Below are 27,078 nucleotides of genomic sequence, written 5' to 3'. Positions count from 1 at the left end.
ACTTGTCACGATACATTGTTAGTTACAACTTGCTAAGTTACTAGTTTGTCGCATATGTGTTCGATTTTTTAGATCTATGTATCAATGTGTGGTTATTATAAAGTATCAGACACATATAAATTCGTTCATCTTTTTTTTTTTTTTGTAATGTATCATTATAGATGCATGAGTAATTAAGTCACAAAGATATGAAATGTTTATATAAGTCAGTTGATGTGTATCTGACACATAAAATTTGTTGTGAACAATAATATGTGTTAGCCCCTAGGTGTATTTATGGTCTATAACAAATACTGTTAATAATGTATCTTGAACTTTTTTTTTCTTTTGAAAATGATACATATGAAGCAATGCTTCTTTTTAATGTACGTGGTACACTTAAAGCTATATATTAGTTCATTTTTATGAAGATTGTTGTTGAAGATTGAAGACATCTATTAGAAAAAATCGAATATATTCAAATTGAGGTACTTCAATTATGAACATAAAAGAATCAATGCTAGATAAGGACAATTTTTCAATTTCAGAATGCATTTTTGAAGAAATTTTCTTGCCACAAAGATGTAAAAGGATATCTGGACGACCAAGAAAAAGAAGAAAGAAAAATTCAGATGAAAAGTTAACCACAAACACAAAGTGTTGTGGACATTGTAAATAAGAAGTAACAATCGAAGAACTTGTACTTTCTTTTTTGAAATATAGTTGACGAAGTTTTTCTTTAGAATATTGTGATGTTTCAGATTAATAATTTTCAAATTGTAATAGTTCAATTTTAAAAAGAAAATTCATTGTTACTAATATATACATACAAAGTATTGTTAGCTTATTAATTTCTGATACAATAAATTGAAATGTTACAATTTTCAATTTTGTCTATATTTCTAATTGGTAATAATTTGTTCACATGGTAAAATATATAAAATTTTAAGAATTTGGTACAAGCTATTATGTTTCAAATACATTATTTATATAATGTATGATTTTATGTTTGATAATAATGTATCTGATATAGAGTGACCGCAAAGTGTTATGTGTAAATATGATAAAGTATAGTTATTAATGTATCACAACAAAATAGAATTAAGTTATAAAGATGATACATGTTTAAGATAAATATTGTAGTGATTAAATATTAAATACGATTTTCAATATATTGAGCAATCTCAATACTAAAAGAATTTATATATATATCAAAAAAATTTAGATGAAAAATAAGTACCATTGACAAATTAAAAAAAAAGATACAAAAGAAAATGGAAAAAACGATGAAAAAATAAAATAAAAAACAACAAAGTTAAGATAATAAAATAATTTAAAATTAATTTTCTGGAGAGATAAACCTTTTAAATTCAAATCAGGATGAAGTGATAAACATAATTGAGAAATTAATTGAAAAGAACACGATAATAAAAAATGAGAGAGATTTGTGGAGTGAAATTAGGATGTGATAAACATAGATATGGGGAGTGAGAATTATGTATCCAGAAATTCTGTATTGTGCTCAAATTAAGGGATTTTGAAATTTTTTTAAAATAGTAGAAAATTATGAAAACAAAAGGTGTGATATATAGGTAATTTTTCCCAAGTTAATTAACAATTCAAGTTAGAGAAAATATTGAGAGAAGAATTGGGGCCTCTGGGCCTATTACCGCCCAGAAATTTTGCCCAAAAGATACCCTTCTTTTGCGCTTTAACCCAATTCTCATTTTGGTATACATAATTTGTATATCAATGTATACAGCTAGTATATCATCCCCGCTTCATGTCTTCCAAACCTTTAACATATTTCCAGCCCGAGGGTATTGCAGCATTTCAGCTTCCCTTATCTTATGACAACTCAAAAATTATGAAGGGCATGATTCAAAGAGGAGAGTCCACGAATGAATCCAACGCATGCAAAGAAAGGAATAATGAATTAATACTAACTCAAAATTGCATAACGACAAGTATTCGAATGGTAGAGAATAGTGAATGAATAGTAAACAATCACTCATATCAACACATGTTAATAAGGAGTTTGAACAAGATTTGTGCAAATATTATATACTACACATGATATCACTTTGAAACTTTCAAAAAGAGATGCTCCAATTTGTATGGATGCTTGAGTTTAAAAGTTTCTCTAAGAGATATAACATAATCAAGAGAGACAAAGATAAATAATTTTAAGGCTTTAAACCATGACATAATAACTTTCAAATTCTTCCTAGCAAACTTTCATACAACTAACAGTATGAAAACTCAACTCCAAAAATAATTGGTCTTGAATCATATCAAATACAACAGAAAAGTAGTACAGAGTATCGTATCGAATCGCCAGAATTATGCAAGAGGCTAACAGAGTTACACTACGACAAAAACAATTTTTAGCTTCATTAAATATTGACATTAATAAAGAGTGTTAAAGTCTTTACCGATATTAGTCAAGTGTCAAATTAGAACCAATGTCGCTAAAAGTTTTAGAGACATATACAAAGTGTGCTAATTCCCGCTAAAAATACATATTTAGTGCCAATTAAGAATTAATTACAGCTAATAATCATTTTTGATGTAGAATATCCGATTATATTTAAGTGATTTGGTTTTAATTAAAAAAAAAGACATGAAGCCAACCCAATTCAACATTATATATATAATTTAAAATTTTATTTTATATATAAAATATTTATTTTGCTATTGTTATAAACAATTTATATTATAGTGAAAATCTAATTATGTGGAATCCTAGTAGGATATGGTTAGGAATTCTACTTGGGGACCAAGTAACATTTTTCCTATAAATAAATGGTTAACTTCATTATAAATAAAGTTTGTGAAAGATCAATGAATCATGAATATACTTCAAGATGAATAAGAAATCTTTCTCTTTTCCCTACTTTCTTTTTCTTCTAAGTTTATATAGTTTCATAACACGTTATCAACACGATTGTTCTATCCTTAAAGAATTATTATAGAAGACGAGAAAAGTACAAAAGAGATCTTGCATAAGTTATGCAATAAGGTTCTTATATCTTCAAGGTATGATTTATCTTTACGTTATAATTTTTTATGTGACAAATCTGGAGTTACCATCTAGAATAAATATTTATAGTTTTATACGTTTAATTTAAACGGATGAGAAGAGAATTCCTTAATTTATTTTAACAATTAAATTAGCACAATTTAGTGAAAGATATGTTTTCAACCTTAATATGAGATATGTGATCTATTAAGCTATATTTTATTAACTACTAATGTTAATTATAAGAAATCAATAATCTCAATTCTGTGTATAATCATAATGTACGATCATATTAATGATCATCAAAAGTGATAAAATTAAATTATTTTGAAGCCTTGAGGTTGAGCCTCATTGTAGGTAAGACGATAGATTTAAGTTTTATCGCACCAAAAGAATAAGACGATGGATTTATGTCCAATCGCAAAAAGAGGGTAAGACATTGAGTAAAGTCCTGATGCACTATGATGATAAGATATTGAGTTCAAGATCCATCGATTATGACTTAAGACACTTTTATATGGATAAGACATTGAATGTGAGTCTCAATGCACCATATTGATAATATAATAATGACTAAAGAAAAACTAATGTGTTTTTGATGAGAAGTCATGAAACTTACAGAATTTGCTCCATTACATAAAGTGAATGTGGTTGTAGTGCATGAAGACAAGTGATTGAATAATGCACATAAATATGGAATAAGGTACTAAAGCTATCATAATTTGATAAGCTCACATGTTTGTGTTCCATTCATGAAGAATTAGAACTTATGATAAATGCTAAAATATGGATCCATTCTCTAAAGGGAATGAGGTGTAATCCACCATGCTAGGCATGAGAAAGATTCCGACCTTGGTCAATGATGTGGTATCACCAAGAATGTCTCTAAGAAGACATGTATTATAGAAAAGTTTCATATTTTATCTTTGGGCTTGTTTGGACAATAATTAATGTAATTGAGGCACATTCTATGGTAAATAATAAGTTTACTAATTTCAGTACTTTGTTAGTTTGACACGATTGTCTAGGACATCATTAGTCTATAATGTTTAGACGAATTATGAAAAATTAAAATGGACTTTCATGGAAGAAACTAAAAATTCTTTTAAATGGTGAATTTTCTTGTACTACTTGTTAGCAAGGCAAGCTAATTGTGAGACCACCATAAATGAAAGTTGAGATTGAATTTTCTGCGTTCTAGGAACGTATACAGATATTTGTTGACCTAGTCATCCACTAAGTGGATTGTTTAGATATTTAATGGTCCTAATAAATGTTTCTTCTATATGTTCTAATGTGTGCCTATTATTATCTCGCAACTTGATGTTTGCAAAAAATATTGGCACAAATAATATGTTTACATGCACAATTTTCTTCAGATTAGTTCATTCAATGATGGAATCACGACTCACCTAAAGGGTAAAGTATGTGAGAAGAAATAAATCTAAAAATTATTGTTGGAGTAATAAAATTGAAATTTACTCATATAATAGTAAATCAGAAATGTACTAAAGCAAAAGGCACATGGCGTAGTAAACTTGGAGTTTACGAGTACTACTAATTTTATTAGTTGGCATGAATAATTTGGTCATCCCAAATATGTGCATATAATGGACATACATTGAAAACTAGAAGATTCTTCCAAAATTCTTTACGTTGCTTGTTCTCTTGAAAAAGTTGATTGGATCAACTAAAGTTGGGACTAAATCCCTAAATTCTGAAAAGTATAAAAGATGAATATGGGTCCGTTTACCTATCATGTGATATGATAAAAAGATGCATCAATAAGATAATCACATGTGCGTTTGTTGTCAACTTGCAGTTTGACATTCGCAAAATTGTTTGTGCAAGATAATTGAGCTAAAAGCACAACTTTCAGAATATGAAATCAAGATAATTTATCTTGATAATATTGATAAATATATAAGATGATGTGACATTAAATGTCTCATATAGTGAATCATTGCTTATGAAAATAAAGTTTCATATGTTGATCTGAAATATGATATTACATACAACTATAAATGTATGAATCAAACTAATAAGTTATGATCAATTTTTCTGTTAATTGGTTTATGGTCAGGGACCAAATAGTTTTCATCTGATAATTTTGATGTGCAATATATGATTAATGAATATACTATGATGCACAAAGATAGATTCTCCAAAAGATTGAGATATATGTTAGTTTGTCTAACATAAGGGGGAGACTAGAAACAACACAAGAGTTGTAAATACATCTATTGAATGTCCCTTAAGGATAAAGTCTATGACATGCATGAAGCATGATAGACTAATCAATTCTAAATAAAATAATCCTTGAAAAAGGGGGAGGATCAAAGAATCAAAATGATCATAATAAGGAGATAATGTGCTCTTGGAGAGCTTATGACATAACACTTTATGAAACCTCATGAGAGGGGTAGCTACCTAAAAATAATGAAGTGATGAGATCTCAATAAGTTTTGTCATTTTGTGAATCGATACAAAATGGTATGTCATTGATGATATCTTTAATACAATACCGCGCAATATTGTAAAAGATTATGAGGATATAAATTTTACGTCTATTAAAGATGCTAATGTAGATTAATTATCAAGTAAAAAGTGGAATGATGTATCTTGGTAAGCGTAAAGCTTATTTGACTTGCAATCTAGGCACTAGAAGATGTCATACATCTAATATTGAATGTTGTTACTTGACAAAATTAATATGAAAAGTCATGAAGGATTCAAAATCTAAAGTATGTGCAAGTTTTTGGAGAACTTGTTTATAATCTTTATAAGGATTAAATCGATTCAAAATGCATGAAGCATATACAAATATTGTTATGCAAGTTGATAACTAGAATTGAAACTCTTGAAGAGTTTTCAAAAGGCAATAGATTATTTGCTTAAAGAAGTTAAAGTAAGGAACTTGCAGAAATATTTGAATTTGAAGGGAAGATTTATAAAAGCAGATAAAAGAAAGTATATTTCGTCAAGGTTTTTCTACACTCATAAGCTCCCAAGAATGGTGATATCAACATGCAAGAGGTCTGTTCAAGTAATATTATTGTTGATTTATTCACCAAGTCTCTATCAACTACAACTTTTAAGAAGACGGTGCACAAGCTTGGAAAACAAAGATTCTAGTCTCTGAATTGATGTTGTCATAAGGGGGAGTTAATCACGATGTACTCTTTTTCCTCACAAGGTTTTGTCCCACTGGGTTTTCCTTGTAAGGTTTTTAATGAGGCATCCATAATGGGTATTGTTAGATATGTGTACTCTTTTTCCTTCACTAGATTTTTTTCCTACTGGGTTTTATCTAGTAAGGTTTTAACGAGGTACATAATCTACCGACATTCAAGGAGAGTGTTATAAACAATTTGTATTATAGTGAATGTCTAATTATGTGGAGTCCTAGTAGGATATGGTTAGGAATCCTACTTGGGGACCAAGTAAGGTTTTCCCTATAAATAAATGGTTTTCCTTCATTATAAATAAGATTTGTGAAAGATCAATGAATCATGAATATACTTCAAAATGAATAAGAAATCTTTCTCTTCTCCCTACTTTCTTCTTCTTCTTCTTCTTCTAAGTTTATATAGTTTCATAACAGATATAATTTTTTAAATATTTTTTATATTTTTTCATCGATTTTGTCTTTTAACATATTATTTCAAGTTAACAACTCAAAATTCTAAATGGTTCAATAAAGATTATATAGTCCACAGATGTTGGTAATTATAACAAAGTATAAATCAAAATTAAATTAATGATAATGCAAAAGAAAAACAATTCAACACTAAGAGTTACAATAATATTGAATATTTGATATTTAGTTTTACATTGGTTTAGATAGTTATTAAAATACCTAATCTAATTTTAATTTCTTTTAATATTTAATCATGTAACTAATACTTATCAAACTTATTTTAAGATGATTTAATATTTTTAAATAATGATCATTTTCATTATGACTTGTTGATTTGCAATATTTGATTTACACAACTTCAGTATTATTTTTTTTTGAATATTTTAATCTCATTAATCATATTATATTTTATGTTATTTTCTTAAAAAACACCTTAGATAGTTATAATTTTATAGAATTAAATAAATATTTGAAGTTCAAGTAAAATATATGTTTATATAAATACTTCATCAAAAACTCAAACTAACCTAAAAAATCAAAAGATTCAAAAAAATCCAAAACTAAAAAAATCCAAATTTTATTAGTTGTTGAAAATAAGAGGAAAACAATTTGGCAATATCTAAAGCCATTCAAGGAGAAAATATAAAGTAAAAGAGAAGGTGTGACAAATGTAATTTAATTTAGGAAAAATGAAAACACAATGAGTTGAAAATATAAGTAAAATATGAGTGGATTAAACTACCATAAAAGTTTCTTGTTATTGTATCCTATTTACGGGCTACCTAATTTGTAAACTCTTTCCTATTAAATTTTCATGTAAACTTTTTTTCTATTAAATTTTTATATAAATATCATGTGGTAAGGTCAAAATGACATGATAATTTCATGTGGCATTTAAAGAAATAAAAAATGAATTGAATATGTCCAGCATATCAACTAATGCCCATAAGGATATATTTGAGCCAAAATTTGGACGGCAAAGGTATGAGTGAGCCAAACTTTAAACGTATTGTATATCGAAACCTTTTCGAATAGTTTAGGAACTTATACCCTCTGTTTATTACTTTTTTAGTTAATATACCCTCTGTTTCTTTTAAGTTGTCAATTTTAACTTTGTATACCTATTAAAAATATAATAATTGATATAGTGAATTTATCATTTTATCTATTTTAATTGATATATAGAGTTCTAAACATATTTATTCACTACATTTTTTAAAGACATTAACTCAATGTAAATAAATTAAGGGTATAATAGAAAGAAATAAATTGGAATGCGTCAAAAATTGGCAAATAAAAAAGAAAAATCAAATTAGAATATTTGACAAGTAAATAAAGACGGATGAAATGGTTAAAAATCACCTTGAATTTGACAAACTTTATATTAAATATACACCTAAGCTATGAGAAATCTTAATTACCATCTCAAACATGAATTTTGGACTAGTTAGCCCTAAATTATGAGAAGTCTTAATTACCCCCTCAAACATAATTTTTTTTGCATTTAAAACGTCAGAATTTTTTTTTTTAAAAAAGAATTAATGCATGTTGAATTTATTTAAATTTTAAAGGGTTTGTTATTCTCCTAAGCATGACTTTAGATATGGCCATATGTTGGGACGGTTTTCAAGTTCCTACTTTATTCATCATTATATATAAACACCTTACCACTCTTTCATAAAACCCCACAAAAATGTCCTATTTCCCCACGAGTAAACTTGTTTTGTTTTTCGCTTCTCTTTCTGTTCCTCCTTCTGCTTTAGTTTCTTCACAATGCAGTAGCGATGAAGATTTGGAAGCATTGAAGTTCAAATTAAGGCTTCTGCGGCTGTCGTCGTCGATCGGACTGCAGGGGCGGAGCCAGCCTTCAGTTAGGGGTTCATCGGCAGAAAATATAATAACTTTCACATATAACAAACACAAAATTCATATTTGTATATATTTTATATCAAAGTTTGCATAATTGCGCTCCATAACAAACGTAAATATGTATAATTCGCTATACATATACAAAGAAATCAATTATATAATTTGCTATACATATACAAAAGAAAGCAGTACGAGGAAGAGAGAAAGATAAAAGAAAACTGGGCAGGAAATATTTGTATTATACAATGATAAGTGTATAAGATGAAAATATATGTATTTGCAAGTGTATACAATTTTCTCTCGCTTTGTACAAACAGAAACACAATTTATACATTTCATTTCTGTTTGTATAAGCTATAGAAGCAAGGGTGGTGAGCAAGATTCGGGAGAGTGGCGATTGAGATCTGGGAGATGGGAGAGAGGGGAACGAAAATATATATGTATATGTATAATTTTTTCTCGCTTTATACAAACGGGAACACATTTTATACACTTGTGTGTTGTATAAAAGTGAGAGGGAGCGAGAGAAGGAGAGAGGCGAGCAGATTTTAAGGGAGAGGTGATTGACAAACACTTTGCTACAGGACAAATTAAATCAAAGTGTGGTTATAACATTTAGTTTGATTTATTAGTTTGTCATTATATATAATTTTGCCAAATATTACTATTTATACATAGTGAAAATTAATTCCTTTATGTATATATAGTAGATGTTGTACCTCCTTCAGTTCTTTTGTATGTTTAGTTCTTCAAATTTTGAACTTCCTTATTAAAAATCCTAACTCCATCTGTCACTAGATCGGAGGGGTATGAGAAATTCGATTTATCTCGGCGGAGAGTTGGTTTTGTAACGACCTGCTTAGTCGTTTTGAGCAACAGATGTTATTTCTGGAAAACTGGCTGAGACGACGGATCCCACGACGGACCGTCATGGGCACGACGGACCGTCGAGGGTGTCTCGTTCCGAAATACTTAGAATTCTAAAAATTGGGTACTGAAATCGACTCTCTGAACTTCGTAACGGAATGACAGGACGGACAGTCACAGGCGTAACGGACCGTCACAGACTCTTCAGAAAATTGAGTCTCTGAACTCTGTGACGGAGCAGCAGGACGGACCGTCGCAGGCGCGACGGGCCGTCACAGGCTGCGTAATCCCAGGCTGGGTCGGGTTTCTGTAATTATTTCAAAGGGCGTTTTGGACTATTCCGGCTTATAATTATAAAGTTAGTGGTTGAATATTAATAATCCAATTACTTGGGGGTTAAAGAGGTAACTTTGAGTTAATTAGTGGGTTAAGTCCTCATTTTTTATACTTAATTATATGCTAATTAGGGTAAAAGAAAGAGGGTTTGAATAAGAAAAATAGAAAGAACAAAGAGAGAGAGAGAGAGAGAGAGAGGATCGAACGAGAAAGAGGAGAAACGAGAAGAAGAACAAAGCTTTGGGAACTTGCTTGCTTGATCACTAATCTTCGGTGGAGGTAGGTTATGGTTTTTATACTATTCGAGTAAACTCTTAATAGCGAATGATATGTATTGGGTAGTATTGTAAACCCTTCTATATGCTTAATTATGTGTTTGCATGTTGTGATTATATGATTGAGATAAAATAAGCATGATGAAGCTATTGAATCCTAAATCTTGAAAAAGAAACCCTAATCTACTTTGTTAATGATGATGCCTTGGTATAAAAAAGGCTTGATGAACGAAAGTAGTGAGATTAGGGGATCGGGTGCCACGTTCCGGTACCAGGATAGTATATGAGGATCGGAGTGTCACGTTCCGACACCAGGATAGAATATGGATCGGGTTCCACGTTCCGCTACCAGGATAGTATATGAGGATCGGAGTGTCACGTTCCGACACCAGGATAGTATATGGATCGGGTGCCACGTTCCGGTACCAGGATAGTATATGAGGATCGGAGTGTCACGTTCCGACACCAGGATATTATATGGATCGGGTGCCACGTTCCGATACCAGGATAGTATATGAGGATCGGAGTGTCACGTTCCGACACCAGGATAGTATATGGATCGGGTACCACGTTCCGGTACCAGGATAGAATATGGATCGGGTGTCACGTTCCGACACCAGGATAGAATGAGGATCGGAGTGTCACGTTCCGACACCAGGATAATACATGAGGAGCGGAGTGTCACGTACCGATACGAGAGGAATAAAGATAATGAATCTTGAAAGATGTTAATATATTCAATCTAATGAACCTAATTCCCAAATGAGTATGATGAGGAGGCGTGAGTGCTTGGTGTTGTAACCAAGGGTTATGGTAATTGTAAATGTTGCATGCTAAGGATATTAGTTGATTTTATGATGTTATCTGATATATACTGTTTTCTATTTTGAGTTGGCCGATGATACCTACTCAGTACTTGTGTTTGTACTGACCCCTACTTGTATATATTTTCTTTTGTTCATTGTGGAGTGCAGCAAATGTACCGTCATCTTCCACTCAACCGCAACTCTAGCCAGTCTTCATTACTCCGGATATCAGGGTGAGCTAATGCTTCTAATTTGGACTGGATTCTCCTCTTCATGTCTTGATGCCTTGAAGTTCCGGCATGGACTAGCTGTTTATGTATTTTAGCTTCTTAGATACTCTTAGATTTAGTAATTCGAAGTAGATGTTCTTGTGATGATGACTTCCAGATTTTGGGGATAATAATAGTTGTTGAGTTTTTAGAAGTTATTGAATTGGTTTTTATTAATGAGTTTAAGTCTTCCGCATTACTTTCTGTTGATATTATACTAAAATGTTAAGGTTTAGATTGGTTGGTTCGCTCACATAGGAGGGTAAGTGTGGGTGCCAGTCGCGACCCGATTTGGGCCGTGACAAACTTGGTATCAGAGCATTAGGTTCGTTGGTCTCATCACACAAGAACGAGTCTAGTAGAGTCTTAAGGAACGGTAGGGGGACGCCTTTACTTTTCTTTGAGAGGCTATAAGACTTTAGGAAAATTCCATTCTTTCTTTCTTTCTTTCGTGCTATTACTTGGATCCAATTGGTATCTAGGTGATACAAATTGGTATCTGACCATCTTCACTCTATTTCGCAGATGGTTAGAACTAGACCAACAACCGCGCCAACATCAACATCGGCAAGACAAGATGCATCTGAGCCAGCCACTGAGACTGTAGCTCAAAGAGGAGCAGTGACAAGAGGCCGCGGTAGAGGTCGCGGGAGGACGTCCTCTAGAGGAAGAGGACGAACGCCTGGCCCATCTGGTACTAGGGCGGTGACTCCTCCACCGACTGAGGAAATAGTAAGAAAAGGGGAGGATGGGGAGAATGAACAAGTGCAGAAAGAGGAATTGCCACCCCAACCTACCCCAGAAATGATCAATCAGGTTCTTGCTTATCTTAGCGGGTTATCTGATCAAGGCCAGACACCTCCAGTGTTTTCTGCACCAGCACCTCAGGCTCCGGAGGTACAACATGCGGCTACTATGGCTCCCCGCATGGATGCCTCATTGGAAATAGGCACGTTTCCTCGTTTGACTACAGGGCCGATAATGACAAATGATCAGCATGAACTTTTCAGTAAGTTCTTGAAATTGAAACCTCCAGTCTTCAAGGGTGCTGAATCTGAGGATGCCTACGATTTTCTGGTTGACTGTCATGAGCTACTACACAAGATGGGTATAGTAGAACGGTTTGGTGTTGAGTTTGTGACTTATCAGTTTCAAGGGAACGCCAAAATGTGGTGGCGGTTACATGTTGAGTGTCAACCAACAGAGGCACCACCTATGACTTGGACATCATTCTCTAGCTTGTTTATGGAGAAGTATATCCCCCGGACTTTGAGGGATAGGAAAAGAGATGAGTTCTTGAGCCTAGAGCAAGGTAGAATGTCGGTTACTGCATATGAGGCTAAGTTTCGTGCATTATCCAGGTATGCTACCCAACTTTGTTTCAGTCCACAAGAGCGGATTCGCTGTTTTGTAAAGGGGTTGAGATCAGAGTTGCGGATTTCAGCCTTACAGGTAGCGGCTACAGCGAAATCCTTTCAAGAAGTGGTAGACTTCGTGATAGAGGTAGAGGGAGTGAAGCCAGATGAATTCACCATGGCAACTACATCAAAAAGGTTTCAAAAGGGAGGTGAGTTTAATGGTTCTTACTCTAGAGGACAAGGTTCAGGAGGTTACTCAGTCCAACCAATTCAGTCTTCACTACAGACTGTAGTTGGGGGTCCACGTCAGACCGGTCAACACTTCTCTGAGAGACCTATGCTTGAATCTAGAGAATGTTATGGATGTTGGGAGACTGGACACATCAAGAGGTATTGTCCAAAATAGAGTTACAGACCTCAAATAGTCAGAGGTAGAGGTGGTCATGGAAGAGGCCGTCATTCTGGAGGGCGTGGTGGCCGAAGTAATGGTGGTCACCAAAACGGTCGGGGTGACGGACAAATGGGAACTACTGCAGCGCAGCCTGGTAGAGGCAATGGGCAGACAGGTGATAGGGCCCATTGTTACGCTTTTCCTGGGCGGTCAGAAGCGGAGACATCAGATGCTGTCATCACAGGTAATCTTTTGGTTTGTGATTGCATGGCTTTTGTATTATTTGACCCTGGATCCACATTTTCATATGTATCTTCCTCATTTGCTACTGGTCTTAATTTACATTGTGAATTGCTTGACATGCCTATTCGTGTTTCTACTCCGGTGGGTGAGTCTGTGATAGTTGAGAAGGTGTATAGGTCTTGTCCTGTGACTTTTATTACTTATGTAGACTTGGTTATCTTAGAAATGGTTGACTTTGATGTAATTCTGGGTATGACTTGGCTTTCCCCAAATTTTGCAATCTTGGATTGTAATGCTAAAACTGTGACGTTAGCCAAGCCTGGGACAGATCCGTTAGTGTTGGAGGGTGACTACATTTCCAATCCGGTTCGTATCATCTCCTTTCTTCGTGCTAAGAGAATGGTTAGTAAAGGGTGTTTAGCTTTCTTGGCACACCTCAGGGATGACACTACCCAAGTACCTTCAATTGAGTCGGTTTCGGTAGTCCGTGAGTTTTTAGATGTGATTCCTGCAGACCTTCCTGGTATGCCACCGGATAGAGATATTGACTTCTGCATTGATCTTGAACCGGGTACTCGCCCCATTTCTATACCTCCTTATAGAATGGCTCCCGCGGAGTTAAGAGAGTTAAAGGCACAACTTCAAGAGTTGCTAAGCAAAGGCTTTATAGACCAAGTGCATCTCCTTGGGGTGCTCCGGTATTATTTGTGAAGAAAAAGGATGAGAAACTAAGCAGAATCCAAGATAAAGTATTTCGAGGAGAGGCTAAGGAAGCACAAATAGATGAGGAAGGTGTTTTGAGAATCAAGGGAAGGGTATGTGTACCCCGCGTCGATGATTTGATCAACACTATTCTGACAGAGGCTCATAGTTCAAGGTATTCTATACATCCTGGTGCAACCAAGATGTATCGTGACCTCAAGCAACACTTTTGGTGGAGTAGAATGAAGCGTGATATTGTTGATTTTATTGCCAAATGTCCAAACTGTCAGCAAGTAAAGTATGAACACCAGATGCCCGGATGAACACTTCAGAGAATGCCCTTTCCTGAATGGAAGTGGGAAAGGATTGCAATGGATTTCGTGGTTGGTCTTCCAAAGACAATGGGTAAGTATGACTCTATTTGGGTGATTGTTGATAGGTTAACTAAGTCTGCTCATTTCATTCCGGTCAAGGTGACTTATAATGCAGAGAAGTTAGCCAAACTTTACATCTCAGAGATTGTTCGATTGCATGGAGTTCCACTCTCCATCATATCATATAGAGGTACGCAGTTTACTTCTAAATTTTGGAAAAGATTGCATGTGGAATTGGGTACTAGGTTGGACCTTAGTACTGCGTTCCATCCTCAGACCGATGGTCAGTCTGAGAGAACGATTCAAGTGTTGGAGGATATGCTTCGCGCATGTGTGATAGAATTTGGTGGTCATTGGGATAGCTTCTTACCCTTAGCAGAGTTCTCCTACAACAATAGCTATCACTCAAGCATTGATATGGCCCCATTTGAAGCATTGTACGGGAGGAGATGTAGGTCTCCCATTGGTTGGTTTGATGCATTTGAGGTTAGACCTTGGGGTACTGACCTTTTGAGGGATTCATTAGAGTAAGTGAAATCTATTCAAGAAAAGCTTTTAGCGGCGCAAAGTAGGCAAAAGGAATATGCAGATCGAAAGGTTAGAGACTTGGAGTTTATGGAGGGTGAACAAGTCTTACTGAAGGTTTCGCCCATGAAAGGGGTGATGCGTTTTGGTAAAAGGGGTAAATTAAGCCCAAGGTATATTGGTCCCTTTGATGTACTTAAGCGAGTAGGGGAGGTGGCTTATGAGTTAGTCTTGCCCCCAGGACTGTCAGGGGTGCATCCGGTATTCCATGTGTCTATGTTGAAAAGATACCATGGGGATGGAAACTATATTATTCGTTGGGATTCAGTCTTGCTCGATGAGAATTTGTCTTATGAGGAGGAGCCTGTTGCCATTTTAGATAGAGAAGTTCGCAAGCTGAGGTCAAGGGAGATTGCATCCATCAAAGTTCAATGGAAGAATCGACCCGTTGAAGAAGCCACTTGGGAGAAAGAGGCTGATATGCAAGAAAGATACCCACACCTGTTTACAGATTCAGGTACTTCTTTTCGCCCTTGTTTTTCTTCTTATGATCGTTCGAGGATGAACGATGGGTAAATTGGTATCTATTGTAACGACCTGCTTAGTCATTCTGAGCAACAGATGTTATTTCTGGAAAACTGGCTGAGACGACGGATCCCACGACGGACCGTCATGGGCACGACGGACCGTCAAGGGTGTCTCGTTCCAAAATACTTAGAATTCTGAAAATTGGGTACTGAAATCGACTCTCTGAACTTCGTAATGGAATGGCAGGACGGACCGTCACAGGCGTAACGGACCGTCACAGACTCTTCAGAGAATTGAGTCTCTGAACTCTGTGACGGAGCAGCAGGACGGACTGTCGCAGGCGCGACGGGCTATCACAGGCTGCGTAATCCCAGGCTGGGTCGGATTTCTGTAATTATTTCAAAGGGCGTTTTGGACTATTCCGGCTTATAATTATAAAGTTAGTGGTTGAATATTAATAATCTAATTACTTGGGGGTTAAAGAGGTAACTTTGAGTTAATTAGTGAGTTAAGTCCTCATCTTTTATACTTAATTATATGCTAATTAGAGTAAAAGAAAGAGGGTTTGAATAAGAAAAATAGAAAGAACAAAGAGAGAGAGAGGATCGAACGAGAAAGAGGAAAAACGAGAAGAAGAACAAAGCTTTGGGAACTTACTTGCTTGATCACTAATCTTCGGTGGAGGTAGGTTATGGTTTTTATACTATTCGTAGTAAACTCTTAATAGCGAATGATATGTATTGGGTAGTGTTGTAAACCCTTCTATATGCTTAATTATGTGTTTGTATGTTGTGATTTTACATGATGTAGTATTTTCGAACATTTGAGACTTCATACTTTTCAATAATGAAAGAATAAAAAATAGTGAAAGGAGAATAAAGAGAAGTAACTATAAGAACACAATACTGTTGGTTCATGATTATCACCATAATATAAATTGAGCTTGACAATAAAATAAATAGCCACGTGCGAAACTAGAAATGATACTACAATTAACTAGCCACATTCTAGAAAAAAAATACTACAATCAACTAAACAATATTCAATTTCTCAATTATAACTTCTATACAATTTTTTTCCTTCAAACTTATTAATAAATGAAATTTTTGTTAACACACACACCCAATTGCTTTAGTGGCCTTATCGTTGAGATGGTTCTGCTAGTGGTTTGGTTCGACTTGGTTTGGTATTTAATAAAATCCGATTATATTTGGATTAATTTGATTTTTACTAAAAAAAATAACCCAACATTATAGATATAATTTTAAAATTTTATTTATACATAAAAATATTTACTTTGATATAATTTTTAAATATTTCTAATACTTTTTCATAGTTTGTCATTTAATATATTATTTCAAGTTTGAAACTCAAAATTCTGAATGATTCAGTAAAGATTATAGTCCATGGATGCTGCTAATTATAATAAAATTTAAATAAAAAATAAATTAATACAATGCAAAAAGAATTGACAAGCAATTCAACACTAAGAATGAGAATATTTGTTCTTTAATTATATTAGTTTAGACAATTATCAAAATACCTAATCTAATTTTAATTTTCTATAATATTTAATCATGTAACTAATTTTTATGAAACTTATTTAAAGATGATTTAGTACTTTTAAATAATGATCATTTCCATTATGACTTGTTAATTTGTAATATATGATTTACACAATTTTATTATTATTTTTTTGTTGAATATTTTAGTGTCATTAATCATATCATATTTTGTGTCATTTTCTTAAGAAATACCTTAGATAGTTATATTTTGATAGAACTAAATTTTTTTTGAAATACAAATAAAATATATATTTATATAAATACATTGTCGAAAAAACTCGAAAAAAAAAACCCCCAAAATTCAAAAAGCTCAAAAAGTCCAAGGTTGAAAAACCCAATTTTTATTGATTCTTGAAAATAAGAGGAAACCAATATAGCAACATCTAAAGCCATGCAAAGGAGAAAATATAAAGTAAAAGAGAAGGTTAGTGTGACAAGTGTAATTTAATTTAGGAAAAATGACGATACAATGAGTTGAAAATAAGTAAAATATGAGGAGTGGGTCAAACTACCATAAAAGTTCATTGGTATTGTATCCTTTTTAGTTTTTACGGACTACCTTTGTAAAAGAAAATTACCCTAGGTTCATATTGGGGAATTTTAATTTAACATGCCTTCTATTTTTCTTAATTTATATTGTAATTACTTTTCACTTTGGTATTTAATGCTGGAAAGAGAAAAACAAAATACTTGCTTTATAGAACGATAACTAAGTGCGTGCCTAACTATTTAAGAATTTTAGTTTTACCAAACTTTTAATTTAGTTGATTTAAATTTTATTTATTTTTTATTTTAGATAATAATCTCAACCATTACTCAAGATATAAAAAATTTATCCATGCTCTAACAATTTAACTTGGTAAATTAGTATTCAAATAGGTTTTATATTTTTTTAAATGACTTATTTATGTCTAATTTAAAATAAAATTAGATTGCTTAGATTTTATCATATATCATATATTATTAAAAGTTTGAAGCTCCTAAACTTAAAGTTGAATTACCATTTTGTCCTTTATTAAAATATTTTTTTTAATGTAAAAAGTTTAAAATATATTCTAATAACTAATTAATAATCAAATCTAAAGTATTCAATTGAAATTATTGTAATAAAGATATAATGGAAGATAAAAAGACATTTAAATAAATAAAATAGGTTACATTAATTTGCTAGGTGGAAGTTCAAGCATTCAAATGAAAACTTTTAAAAGAAACTGTTATATATTACAATCCCCAATAATTCATATTTCTTCATCCCTAATGTATATGTTTTCTCTTTCACGTTTTCTTTTACCGACAATAGTGTGTAGTTAAATTTTGTTTAGACAACGTAAGTCTCACATCTTCTCTTCCTTTTTGGCATAAAGTTCTTATGGTATGTTCTTTCAAGTATTTTATATTCCATCTAATATTTTAATTTTTTATTTATCATATAAATTATGCTCAATTCTTTAATTATTGTCAAAGCATTTAATCTTTCACATGAACAAAAATTACTAAAATTTTGTTATCACCACTTATGAGGTAGATTTTTAATTTCATGGATAAATATGTGATGCTTTTGCAGGTAGTTGAATTACTTTGCTGCTTCTATTTTTCATGATAAGTAATTGGATATAACTTCTTTATTTGCTAAATAGATATTTAGTGTTTACCTTCATTACTGTTAGGAACTTGAATTTATTCCTTTAACACTTAAAGATTTTTATAATGTTTTTGTGAATTTTAAGAAGCTTATATTTCCTTTGTAAGAGTAATATACGCTTAATAGTAGAAAAAGATGTTTGACAAAAGATAGATGACTCTTTTACTTCTATATTAAGTTAAAATGTTTAACTATTTAATAAATTAAATATTAAATAGTAACTCGTAACATTAATCATGAATCAACCACCATAATGTCTATGAAATATCTTTGAATTGATTTCATGTTGGAGTAAATTCATGAATCTTTTGTTCTTTTTGTATGCCAATCGGAAATATGAATGGTTGCTTGTCCTCCCAAAAATTAAAAAATCAGATCTACACTATATATAGTTTTTTATAAATATTTGTATTAATGTAAAGTAGTAACATAAATTCTATTACCACTAACTCCTTTATGTAAATATAATAACTTTTCACTAATTATGTTCATTGTGATTTTTACTCCTAGCTCTCATTCATGATCTCATATGAGTTAATATCATATACATGAGTCATGACAACTCTTTTTATTCTTCAATCATATCCTATAATTAATATTGACATTTGATACAAGATTGTACACACTCAAAATAGTTTGAAAAAATGTATAACTCTCTATGCTCTCTTCTCTCATTTTATTTGTTTTGTTTAATGTTTAGGTTTCTTGTTTTCATTTTATAACATTCTTAATATATATATATATATATATATATATATATATATATATATATATATATTGGAAGCTTCGAAATAAAAAAGTTAAATTATCATTTTACTCCTAGACTTAATTAAAATATTAAAAAAATGTAACCAAAAAAAATTAAATTTAATTATTTCTTTAAAATCCAAAAATGATGAATTTGAGTAAATTAAATTAAGTACAGTCCAGATTTATTTGACCAATAGTTCATTTACTTTTAATATGATAATGCTTTAGGCTTTTAACATTCTCTTTGGATGTAGATATAATGTATTAAGTTTGAGAAATCAAATCTATGTTTTAAAAAAAGAAAAAAGAACATCTCATAATAATTTTGGTCTTTCAACTACTCCAAACATCTTATAATAATGTGAATCTCTTCTACTTCTCCTAACATCTCATAATAAATTGAGTCTTTTCTACTACTCTTAATGTAACGTTATAAATAAGTCTTTTTGCTATTTCATTTGGTCTTAATATTCATATTTTTTAGCCTTTTTTCTCCACCATCTTCAGTTTTAGGTATTTATCAACCCCATCCCCTACACCCACCCCATCTTTTTTTTTTTTTTGCTTACTTTCTTAAATCTCATACGGAATCAATACAAGGTTCTATGACTTCTAACCACATTTGGATTGACCATGATGCGATTCAATGCATCAATTTAGTTTTTATTATTCATGCATAGTTTCACAAGATTAATATTTTTTCATTACAATATATATATATATTTATCTTTAAATTAATACTATATATGTTAAAGTACTATCAAATTTGCAAGAATTTCTAATCCCAACTTTTGAATTATTTTTGTTAATAATTGTATTTACTTTGATTTTTATTTTGTAGCACATAAAAAGTCTAATAATATATGTCATTTAAATTTTATCATTTGCAATAGAAGATTTATTTCAAGTATTTTGGGATAAATGTGCGATGCACGTTTCCAAAGACTAGTATAACTATATAAAGGATCTAAACATAAAGTTGATGTGAAATATTTGAACATACTTCATATAAAAAAACATAATGGTTTAACCACATGTGGAATTTGAAACTTCAATATATTGCAATCAATGCTTGTATAAACATGATATTAAATTATAGAGAAAAGATATAAAGTGACACCTGAAGTTGTTTCGAATTTTAAAAAAGACACCTTAACTCTGCAGATGTCCTATTACCCCTTTAAACTCTTCCAAACATATATTATTACATCATTTTTGGATCAATTCCAGATTTTAAATGGCAAGTGTAATCACACACCAATCACTGTGCGACACATGTTAATTCAATTTTAAATATTATTTTTTTCATTTTAAGTTTTCTTTATTTCTTTCTCTTACTTTTTGACTTATTTTAGTTTTGATTATTTTTATTTTAATTTTTAATTCATCTTCCACCCTAACTTTTAAGCTTCCTCCATTTCTTTCTTTATTCCTTCTTCTTCACTTCTTATCCTCACCTAACCCCACACCCATATCAAGTTGATCCCCTCCATTTTGTTTCTCTTTTCTTCTTCTTATTTGGTAAAATTTCTTACTTTCCAAAAGTATACTATTTTTAGACTTTGTTATGTTATTGATAACAAAACTAATTATTTTTCTAAGAAATATCAAAATTTTGAAGGTATCATCATTTAATTTATCTCATTTTCATATAAATTTAAAACTAGAAATGATAATTTTGAAAGCATAAGAATTCTCCGAAAATTAAAAAGTTTTAATTAGAATTTGGATAAAAAACTAAATAATGTCTACTAATTATCTTGAAATCTATTGAGTTTATCACATTGTACGAAGTGTATTTAAATATCTAGATATAATTATAAAATTGAAGAGAGTTAAACTAATAGTAGAATAAAAGAGAGATGGAGTTGTGGTAAAAAGTGACATTGAAAGTGATAAGTTAATGAATATGACAATGAATTTTTGAAGAAGAAGGAAGAAAGAAAAAGAAAAAAATAATAAGGAGAAAAAGTTAAAATAATAAGAAAAAATAAAAATATATAATTTATAGTAAAATTCTTGTAAAAATAAAATTATATTCATTTTTTTAGTTTGTTCACGCACAAAAAATGATATAATAATATCAGTTCAGGATTGTTTGGGGGGGGGGGGGGGGGGAATAGGACACTTGCATACTTTAGGTGTCTTTCTGAAAATTCGGGACAACTTCAGGTGTCACTTTATGTCTTTTCTCTAAATTATACAATAAAATTAAATGATACCTCTTGCGAAAATTTCACCAAAAGCAAAACAATCCGAATAAGGAACCACGAACTCAAAACCACGAAAGTAAATCTCAACTTCAACTTTTGTTTGTAAGTCAATGCAAAATATGAAATAAAAATGTGAGTATATTTGCTGATTTTTTTAGTGGGTGATTTTCTTCTTTTTTCTGTGTGTATTTTTTCTTTTCCTTTTCATTATATATATATATATATATATATATATATATATATATATATATAAGTCGTTCTTCTTATTTTTATTTTTTATTTAATTTTTTTAAAAATTTCATTTTAGACTTTTCTCTATTTATTTTTATTTTCTCTTTACATGATCTTCTTCTTTTTTTCTTCTCATTTCAGTGAAATTATAAATACATGTATCATATGAGAATTGAGATATAAAAAGAACAAGAATAGACGTAAAAAATAATTTTGTTTAAATATGAAATAAATTATAAATTGTTTAAACGTGAAAACTAAATTAAATTTTGTTATAACAATTTCACACTAAGCATATGATATAAAAGAACCGAATATAAATTTGATATGAAGGTTCTAGTATACTTAATATGATAATTTCAATGAATATTAATGATTAAGTACATATAAAATTTAACAATTTCAATATATTGCAACAAATGCTTGTATAATAAAGATATTAAAGTATAAAAAAAAGATTAAGTGTTACCTCTTGTGAATGTTAATTCACAAAAAAAAATTCCCAATAAAAGCAGAATCATATACTCAAAACCACGAAAGTAAACCTCTAATTCTATTTTTTTTTGTGTTGAGCCTTTTTTTTTTTTTTTTGTTGTTTGTGCGCAAGTGTTGTTGTATTCGAAAAGGAAAAAGAAAATGTTTTTATCCTCTTGTGTTTGCTGATTTATTGAAAGGAAAAGAAATTAATTTTTTTAAAATTTTCTTCTCCCCTCTCTTTTTGCTTTTTCTGATTCTTTCTTTCTTTCTTTTTTGTCTCGTGTGTGTGTGAGTAGTGTAGGTATGTGTGTGGAGTGTGGGAGTGAAATAGGGTTAGTGGGGAGTAGTGTAGGTGGGTTGGGATTGCGGATAAATGTGTTATTTTCTTTTGTTATTAAATAAAAATAATCATAATATTAATTAAGAAAAATTAATTACCTAGATAATATATATATATATATATATATATATATATATATATATATCATTAATTTATTATTAAAACTTTGAATGAATAAATAAATATGTATTTAAAGTATGATTCTATTTTTTGTAGTTTTCATATTTTTTAAAAATAAACTTAATAAAATAAGATAAAAGTGAAAATATTGATAAAAAATATTTAAGTTCTATAAAGGATATAAAATTTAAATGGGAAAATTTCATATATGGAAAACTTATTTGATTAAATAACATTATATGGGTATAGTTTACCTAATTACATTATATGGGTATGGTTTAATTATTTTAGGTATCTTTAATTTTATATATAAAAGTTTTTTTTTTATTTATACAATTCTATTTTAAAAAGTGGTTTGTAACTGAAGCGTTAAATATGCTAACAATAAATTAAGATAATGCCACAATTTTAGGGAAACGTCCCTTTTTTAAGCTAAACGTTCAAATTCAAAAAAAAAATCATACAGCAAGTGAAACAAAAATATAATTTTATATATACTTACATATATATACAAAAAAAATTAAAAAAGAAGTCATGCACAAATTAATTTCTGTATATATATATGAACTTACCTTTTTTGTATATTGACATGTGTACATGAATATATTAGTTAAACATGACATTATATACAAGTTTCTAAATGACTTTTTTATATATACTCCAATAATATATAAAGTGAATATATACTAACTTCAATAATTTGTATATAACTACTACAATATACAAATTATAATCACATATGATATTTTCCCATCTATATAACTAAATCCAATTACTTTGTGTATATATGTATATAAAAAAAAAATGAGCCTTTAATATACAATCCCCTACTACCAGCTATTAAAACAGACATGTACATATCAATTTTTGTATATGTATATAAACTTAATATTTACTAACTTCAATAATTTGTATATAACTAATAGAATATACAAATTCTAATCGTATATGAAAATTTTCCATCTGTATATTTAAGTCCAATTACTTTTTTGTATATATATACAAAAAACAAAAATAACATAAACATGCAATATACTATATACAATTACTAAACATGGAATATACTATATACAATACTTAAGCAATATTTTTTGTATATTGACAACTAATTAACCAAAAAATTGTATCTAACTTTGTGTTTTAATACACTACCTCATGATTATGAAGTTCTTCAGATCCGACAACTTCAGAATCGTTTTCCTCTGATTCAATGTTTACAACTTTCCTCTTTCTTCTTCCTTGTACAATTTTAATGCCTCTAGCTTTGACATTTTTAATAACTTGTTGAACTGCCATAGAGTCGTTTTTTTTCTTTGATCTCAGCTCTTCCATGGTTTGTTCTTGTATAACTTGTTTTGATTTTCCCAAAGACCCTACATCAACCCCAAAATCTTGAGTTAACCCCATTGAAAAGGATGGTAAAACATTGACATGCAAAGGACTACCTCTGGTAATCCTCAAAGATGGAGATGATTCATTCATTGTTTGACCAATTTTAGATCTATCAAGAACAAAAAACTGATTATTTCATCAAAATATATGAAAAAAAAAATAAACAGAACACATATACAAATTTTGAATAAGTAAAAAAAAGAAGAAGAGGTAAACAACTAAAATTAAGGAGTACTTACGAAATTGACTTCAACTTCGGGAGGGAGTAATCTATTTTGGACAACAATTTGAAATTCAAACCGGATAGCTGGAGTATTAAATGTACGAGAAAAAGTTGGAATGTGAAAAGGAGAGAGAAATTTTTTTTGTGTATAATTATATACAAAATTAGAAAATAAGGTTTTTATACTATTGGTTACATAATAGGTTGTGGACCCCATTAATTATAGCAAAAAAAATTAAACTATAATTATATAAGGTAAATAAATTAAACTATACCCCTATAATATAATTAGTTATGAATGTTTGCCATTTCATATAATTTTCGGTCAAAAATTACGTGTCTACAACTAGGGGTATAGAACCTAACTACTTAGTGGACCCACTAGTCTATGACAAAAATTACTAAGGAATCATCTACAAAATATGACCCTTTTCTAACCATGATGGCTACATGGTTTATAAGGATTGTGAGTTGTCTGAACTCTCACTATAGCGATGCTCAATAGCACTCCCAAAATATAACTAGCTCATATGTTTAAAAACATAATTCTTTCTGTGGTTTGAGATATTTTCTTAGAAACTAGCCCAAAGGCTCTCAAGGAAATCAACGATTCCTCTCTTGCTTAATTGTGAAAGCATTTACTCTTTACTAAAAAACTAGCTCAAAGGATTTGGTGGAAGTCAGTGTTTCCTTTCTTCTTCAAATGTGAAATCATTTACTGTTTATTGAAACTAGCTCAAAGGCTCTTTTGAAATTGGTGTTTTCTTTCTTGTGTAAATGTAAAAACATTTACTCTTTGGGAATACATAGTCATCATATACTCTTTTGAAGAAATGAACTTCACTCTTTACTCTTTACTCAACTCAAAACTCAAATCTTAAAACAAGTTGAAAGTATTTGCAAAAGACTTTTAAAAAGACTCTAAGAACTCTCTAGACATGACTCGTAACTTTTCTTGAATTTGAATTTATTGATTCAAGGTTATGGTTCATGTTTATGGATGTAACGACCTGTTTAGTCGTTTGGAGCAACAGACTCCAATTCTGGAAAAACTGGCAGAAGCGACGGACCCCACGACGGACCGTCATGGGCACGACGGACCGTCGCAGGGTCTCGTTTCAAAACACTTAGAAAATCTGAAATTGGGTACTGAAAATCGACTCTCTGAACTTCGTGACGGAATGGCAGGACGGACCGTCACAGGCGTGACGGACCGTCACGGAGACTTCAGTGAAAATCCATTCTCTGAAATTTGCGATGACTTGCAGGACGGACCGTCGCAGGCACGACGGCCCGTCACAGGTTGCGCAAATCCCAGGCAGAGTCGGATTTCTTGATACGTTTTAAGGGACGTTTTTGATTATTCTTGCCTTAATTATAAAGTTAGAGGGTTAAGGATTATAAGTCTAATTACTTGGGGGTTAAAAGAGTTAACCTTAAGTTAATTAGTGGGGTATTATTGCCATATTTTATTCTTAATTATATACTAATTAGGGTAAAAGAAAGAGGGTTTGAATAAAGAAAATAGAAAGAACAGGAGAGAGAGAGAGAATCGAACGAGAAGGGAGAAACAAAGCTTTGGGAAAATTCTTGCTTGATTCAATTCTTCGGTGGAGGTAGGTTATGGTTTTCATGCTTTCGTAGTAAACTCTTAATAGAGAATGATATGTATTGGTAGTATTGTAAAACCCTGCTATGTGCTTAATTGTATGCATGCATGAACGTGATTATATAATTGTATGCATGTATGAACGTGATTATATAATTGTGATTATATTAAGCATGATGAAGCTATTGAATCCCAAATCTTGATAAAAACCTAATCTCTTGTTAATGATGATGCCTTGGTGAGAAAGAAGGCTTGATGAATTGATAGAAAGAGATTAGGGGATCGGGTGTAACGAACCGACATATAGATTTAGGGGATCGGGTGTCACGAACCGACACGTAGATTTAGGGGATCGGGTGTCACGAACCGACACGTAGATTTAAGGGATCGGGTGTCACGAACCGACACGTAGATTTAGGGGATCGGGTGTCACGAACCGACACGTAGATTTAGGGGATCGGAGTGTCACGTACCGACACAAGAGGATTAATGAATATGAGGGAGCGGAGTGTCACGTGCCGACACAAGAGAAATAAAGATAATGAATCTTGAAAGATGTTAATATACTCAATCTAAAGAACATAATTCCCAAATGAGTATGGTATTGAGGCTTGAGTCCTCATGTGTGAACTTGATGGTAATTGTTAATGATATAGTACTTGTTGTTGCTACATGTTGAGTATCATAGTTGAGTTTATGATATTACTTGGTATATACTGCTTTCTATTTTGAGTTGGCCGATGATATCTACTCAGTACTCGTGTTTTGTACTGACCCCTACTTTTATGTTTTTCTTCTTGTTATTTGTGGAGTGGAGCAAACGTGCCGTCATCTTCGACTCAACAGTAACTCAAGCCAGTCTTACTACATCGGAAATTCAGGGTGAGCTAATGCTTCTAGCTTGGACTGGATCTTCTTCTTCAAGTCTTGATGCCTTGAACTTCCGCATGGACTATCTTCTGATGTATTTTTAGCTTCTTAGAATACTCTTAGTTTAGTAATTTGATTATAGATGTTCTTGTGATGATGACTTCCAGGTTTTGGGAATAATAAATGTTGAATAATAATAGTTATTGATTTTATTAATGAGTTAAGTCTTCCGCATTACTTTCTGTTTATATTATATTGAAATGTTAAGGTTTAGATTGGTTGGTTCGCTCACATAGGAGGGTAAGTGTGGGTGTCAGTCGCAACCCGGTTTGGGTCGTGACAAACTTGGTATCAGAGCATTAGGGTCGTTGGTCTCATCACACAAGAAAAGGTCTAGTAGAGTCTTAAGGAACGGTAGGGGGACACCTTTACTTTTCCTTGAGAGGCTATAAGACTTTAGGA

General features: G+C 31.4%; 1 long non-coding RNA gene across 1 annotated transcript; it reads left to right on the top strand.

The window, feature by feature from the left end:
- The first annotated feature begins 17,943 nt into the window (after positions 1–17,943).
- On the top strand, positions 17,944–26,835 carry LOC138342292 (uncharacterized). Its single transcript, XR_011215143.1, has 2 exons — positions 17,944–18,121; positions 26,564–26,835. It is a non-coding gene; the product is annotated as an uncharacterized lncRNA (long non-coding RNA).
- Positions 26,836–27,078: the final 243 nt, after the last annotated feature.

Source organism: Solanum lycopersicum, chromosome 2 (genome assembly GCF_036512215.1).
Source record: "Solanum lycopersicum chromosome 2, SLM_r2.1".
NCBI lineage: Eukaryota > Viridiplantae > Streptophyta > Magnoliopsida > Solanales > Solanaceae > Solanum > Solanum lycopersicum.
The sequence above is the reverse complement of the archived record's forward strand: the minus strand, read 5'-3'. Positions and strand labels throughout refer to the sequence as shown.